This window comes from Eriocheir sinensis, chromosome 3, assembly GCF_024679095.1.
Source record: "Eriocheir sinensis breed Jianghai 21 chromosome 3, ASM2467909v1, whole genome shotgun sequence".
Taxonomy (NCBI): Eukaryota; Metazoa; Arthropoda; class Malacostraca; order Decapoda; family Varunidae; genus Eriocheir; species Eriocheir sinensis.
The window spans coordinates 18,117,302-18,122,641 of NC_066511.1; the positions used below are offsets into that span (position 1 = coordinate 18,117,302).

The 5,340-nt window shown below is 45.6% G+C and overlaps 1 non-coding gene across 1 annotated transcript; it reads left to right on the top strand.

Annotated features, from left to right (window-relative positions):
• Positions 1–245: 245 nt before the first annotated feature.
• Trnaf-gaa (transfer RNA phenylalanine (anticodon GAA)) lies at positions 246–318 on the top strand. Its single transcript has one exon. It is a non-coding gene; the product is annotated as a tRNA-Phe (tRNA).
• The last annotated feature ends 5,022 nt before the right edge of the window (positions 319–5,340 follow it).

Sequence of the window (5,340 nt, forward strand, 5' to 3'; positions counted from 1 at the left end):
TGTGAATGAAGGGACCGGACAATTTGGTTGATATATTATTTGAAGTGTGTTTTTGTGTGATGTGACTCACCTACCTGTGTGTGTGTGTGTGTGTGTGTGTTGTTAATATGCGGTCCATCCTATTATCATCAGAAGCATAATTATCATCATCATTCTTCTTGTAGCTGCTGATGCTGCCACTGGTAGGCATCACACTGTCGGAGGCATGGCGCCGCCGATGACAGTGCGGGAGCGGCACCTTCACGGCCTAGATAGCTCAGTTGGGAGAGCGTTAGACTGAAGATCTAAAGGTCCCCGGTTCGATCCCGGGTCTGGGCAAAGTTTTTTTTTAAACTACCTTTGTTTTCTTCATAGGGTAATAGACAAAAATTCCCGGGACTAGGGAGAAGTCTTCGAATTGGCATTAAACAAACATTGTCAACACAAGTAATCTCTTCATAGAAAAGTGACGAGCGAAATTCTTGGTATGAGAGAACTTTTCAAATAACTATCGTTTTTCCCTTAGATAATGTTAAGAGGGAAGTCCGGGGCCCATGCTAAACGTTTTCTACTAGTTGTTTTCTCCTTAGACACGTGGACAGAGATCACACAATGCGTCCCTATGTCCTACAACCCTTATTTAGAATCGACACAGGTGATGTGGGTAATGGACGAGCCTCCCGATCGTAGGGTTCATTTCCACGGTGAAAGGAGAAAACAAAAATAAATTTCGTTTTTTTGCCGTATTACGAACTTTTCTTGTTATTTATGAATTACCGAGAATAATGAGAGGACAGAGGAACCAGTTTTTTCGTTTGATAATAATCTTTCCATCTTTGATATTTCCTCCCGAGCGAGAAATGTTTGATGGAAACGAAGACTTTAGTTTGTAAGACTACTGCTACTGCTCTGCTGCTACTGCTGTTGTAGGCTATGTGTTGGTGTTGCTAGAGTTGCTGCTATTACTACTACTACTACTACTACTACTACTACTACTACTACTACTACCTCTGTTTCTGCTACTGCTGCTGTTTCTACTGTTGCTTCTGCTTCTGCTACTGATAACAATACAGTAGTAATACGATAGAAGTCAGAGGGGGCTAATTTTCACACGTTCTTGACATGGCAGGCGTAGATGAGTGCTTGTTTTAAAGGAGAAGGGACAAAACACTTGGACGAGAGCGTGGGTGGGGGCGAGGGTGGGGTGGTGAAGGGGCTGACTGACTGATAGTTGCCTGCCGGTCTTCCTGTTCCTGCCTGCCTGTGGGCCTGCGGGGCGGTGAGGGGGTGGCCGCCGCGGCGCAGCTGGTAACCAAACGAGTCCTGCAGGATATTCCCCTTCATCAGGCCAATCACCTGCCCGTCGCCGTGTGCCTGTCCGCCTCGTGCTTCCTCCTGCCACCATCCTGACTCACCTGGGGGCGGGGAGGTGGGCAGGAGGGGGGAAGGGGGATGATAGTGGGTGATATAGGGTTGTATATGTATGAAAAACTGGAATAACGTAAGACTCCCAGCCACCTGTCCCTCGCCGCGTGCCTGTATGACTGGTGGTACTTCCTTGGTCCATTGACGCCTCACCCGCCGCAAAAGGTATGGGGAATAGGGCGGGGAACAGGAGATTAGGGTGTTGTAAATGTGTTGTATCTATGTATGTAAGTAGATCGATAGATAAATAGATCAATAGATATAGAGATATATAGATGATAAAAAGGGATACTTGATGTTCTGAAAATAAATAAATAAATATATTCCCGCGTTGTTGTTGGCAGTAAAGGATAGTCGGAAGTTAAAAGTTGGGAGGTTGCAGGGAAGGAGGAGTAAAGTTTCGTTGTTCTAGTCGTAATGATACACGGGAACGACGAAGTCCTGAAAATACAGCCCCACGTTGTTGTCGGTGGCACATGTTGGTGGTGAGGGGAAAGGGAGAGCACTGCGAAGGGGGCGAAACGGTGAAATTGAAATTGCTGCTGATATTCTTGATGAACAAATATGACTGTAGTGCTGAAGGTAATACTGCGTTGGTGTTGACGACGCTAAAGGATGGTGGGAGGAAATGGGGTGGAAGGGGTGCAGTGGGTGTGGTGCTAAGGTGATATGGTTGGCAGGGGAGGGGGTAAAATGATGGAGATAGAGGGTTACTATTGTTGTGTATGGGTGGGTATAGTAAACAGCAGTAGGTATTCGATTTCCTGAAGTTAAAACCGCTTTGTTGTTGTTATGGTTGTTGTCGGTGGTGGAGGTTGTGATATGAGGTTGAGACATTATAATACGTGGTTGTCATAGATCCCCCAGTCTTGTTTGGGCTTTGTTTTGTTTATTTGGTCTCTCTCTCTCTCTCTCTCTCTCTCTCTCTCTCTCTCTCTCTCTCTCTCTCTCTCTCTCTCTCTCTCTCTCTCTCTCTCTCTCTCTCTCTCTCTCTCTCCCTTCTTTCCGTCCTCCTCTAAATTTTTCTCTCCTTGCCTCCTTTTCACACAGAGTCGTTGTCGCATTTTTCTCCTCTCAAACGAAATCTCTGAGAAGGCAATTATTATTACCGTCAATATTTTTTCCTCTCGCTGAAGCTGTGCCCTCTTTGAAAGGTGCATCATTTTTTCCACTTCACCAAGGCGGACTTTGTGCCAGAGAGAAGCTAGCTACTCGTCTTCTTGCTATTAAAATGGAAAAAAAAAAGATGATCCCCTCCCCCCGTTCCGTGTCCAGATCCTTGAGTATGGTTCAGACTCGCTCTCAGACGCGGAGTCCAGAGACGCGTATAATGTTGACTCAAGTTTCCCTCTCATTGTGCGACAGGAGGGAGCGAGTGGCGAGCGGATAATGCTGATGTAAACACTCGGCTCCGCTTGTGCCAGTTTTGTGCACTTGTTACTCTTCGTCAGCTTATGTAGGGATGTAGGGAGATAGGGAGACAGAGGGGCTTGTAGGGGGAATGTATATTTAGAAAGTAAGGGGAGTTTGTGGGGAAGGATTAATGGATGGGGAAACAGGTATTTTTTAAGGGGCAAGAGGTGTATGGAGTATGGAGACAGAGTAGTTTGTAGGGGGAGTGTATTTAGAAAGAAAGGGGAGTATGTGGGGAGGGAGTAATGGATGGGGAAACAGGTATTTTTTAAGGGGCGAGGGGTGTATGGAGTAGTGAGACAGAGGAGTTTGTAGGGGGAGTGTATTTAGAAAGAAAGGGGAGTTTGTGGGGAAGGAGTAATGGGTGGGGAAACAGGTATTTTTTAAGGGGCAAGGGGTGTATGGAGTAGTGAGACAGGAGTTTGTAGGGGGAGTGTATTTAGAAAGTAAGGGGAGTTTGTGGGGAGGGAGTAATGGGTGGGGAAACAGGTATTTTTTTAAGGGACAAGGGGTGTATGGAGTAGGGAGACAGAGGAGTTTGTGGGGGGAGTGTATTTAGAAAGAAAGGGGAGTTTGTGGGGAGGGAGTAATGGGTGGGGAAACAGGTATTTTTTAAGGGGCAAGGGGTGTATGGAGTAGTGAGACAGAGGAGTTTGTGGGGGGAGTGTATTTAGAAAGAAAGGGGAGTAGTAGGGGGGAGACAGGGAACTTGAAGCTAGAGATGTGGAAGGAGGGTAATGAGGTGAGCTGTGGTGGGGCTTCTGTTGTGTTGGTCGTACGGGATGAAGTAAATATTAATCACGATGTTTGCAAAGGGAAGTAATGACGTCTGGTACGGGTTTGAGCGCCTTCAAGATCCTGCCGACGGAGAGGCTTTAATATTACATGGCATCTGCTCATCATATTAAAAACTTTTATTTTCTATATTTCTGTGACTAGAAAGTTTCTCCTATCCTTTTATAATATGAATATTTTACATTCTCAACTTACGTATTCAAATCATTTAATTAGTGTGCTCATTAAAATGTGATGTTTCCAGATTCATAGTAGTGACTTAAAAAAAAATCATATCCTTTGTACTGTGACTATCCTTCTTATACTGCTGGAGACAGGACACAAAACCTATAATGATGTAGTACATGTAAAACGCATAACACGAAGGTAAGGAAGGGTATCAGGACACCTCTCCTCCCGAAATTGACCTCTCTTTCGGCCACCTCTTTTGATTCTTTTTATAGGAGCAGCGAGTAGCGGGCTTTTTTTTTATTATTATTGTTTCCTTTTTTTGTGTGTGCCCTTGAGCTGTCTCCTTTGTTGCAAAAAAAATAAATAAATAAATAAATAAATAAAAAAACACAGTGAGGAAACAGTACAATCCAGGGGGACTAAATCAAGTTCCCGACTATTAATTTGACGGCCACATTTCGAAACCGACTGAAGATGCGTCGCACACACTATCTACGCCGCTATTTCTCAGCCCATACAGGGGGGTCGATGAGGCCTGAGGAAAGCTTTGTTACCTCGCGTGGCACCCTCATCTCGGCGCGTTTTCACTGACGGGGCATTTCCGTCCCGCAGACACGCACAACGCCAGGCCAAGACGGGTTGTTGTACGGCTCACTACGCCACATTACAGAAACACAGAGCGCCGTCATCATCATCATCATTGGCATCATTATTATAACTTTAGTACATCATATCGTCACACACACACACACATTCTCTCTCTCTCTCTCTCTCTCTCTCTCTCTCTCTCTCTCTCTCTCTCTCTCTCTCTCTCTCTCTCTCTCTGCCTACCCCCTTCCCCCCTATCAATTACCCCGTCGTATTTAATAGCCAGCTAATAATTTCATTCACTTCCGTAGCAAAGCATTGTCAACACCATCCCCTCGCGCGCCCGGCCCGAACATAACTCTCATAGCAACGCCAATCCAGTCAAGCCACCATGCACGCCTTGTCCCGTATTTTCAAACCTTTCGGCACTCAAGTACACATATTCGACAAGGCTTTCGTAGGCGTTTTGGGTATTATCAGGGGTTGTTTAATGACCCTGGTGATAGTGTGACCCTTCTTCTCTACCATGAATGTGAAAAAAAACTCTTGAAAATCCGGTTAGTGTCCTTTTCGGCCTTTGGAAGTAGTTGATGTGGGAGGTGGAAGCGTCTGAGAATACCGCCCGTATCACTGGTCTCATATCTACTTTCCTCGTGACCTCCCCAAGTACTACACCCTGCTAGTGCCTTTGGGCCGTATTCTTCAACATTTCGTCGCCTATGTTCACCCATTTGACAAGGCTTTCCTAGGAGTTTGGGGCCTTTCCATGAGTAGTTTTATGACCCTGGTGGTAGTTTGACCCTTCTTCTGTACCATCAACCTAAAAACAAATCAATAGAACCTGAGTGATTTCGTTTTTTGGCCCTTGGAAATAGTTGATGTGAAGGAGGAAGCGTTCAACAATACCCCCTTTTGCCTCGGCGCCGTTACGTAACATTTGCAAGCTGACTCACACACACACACACACAC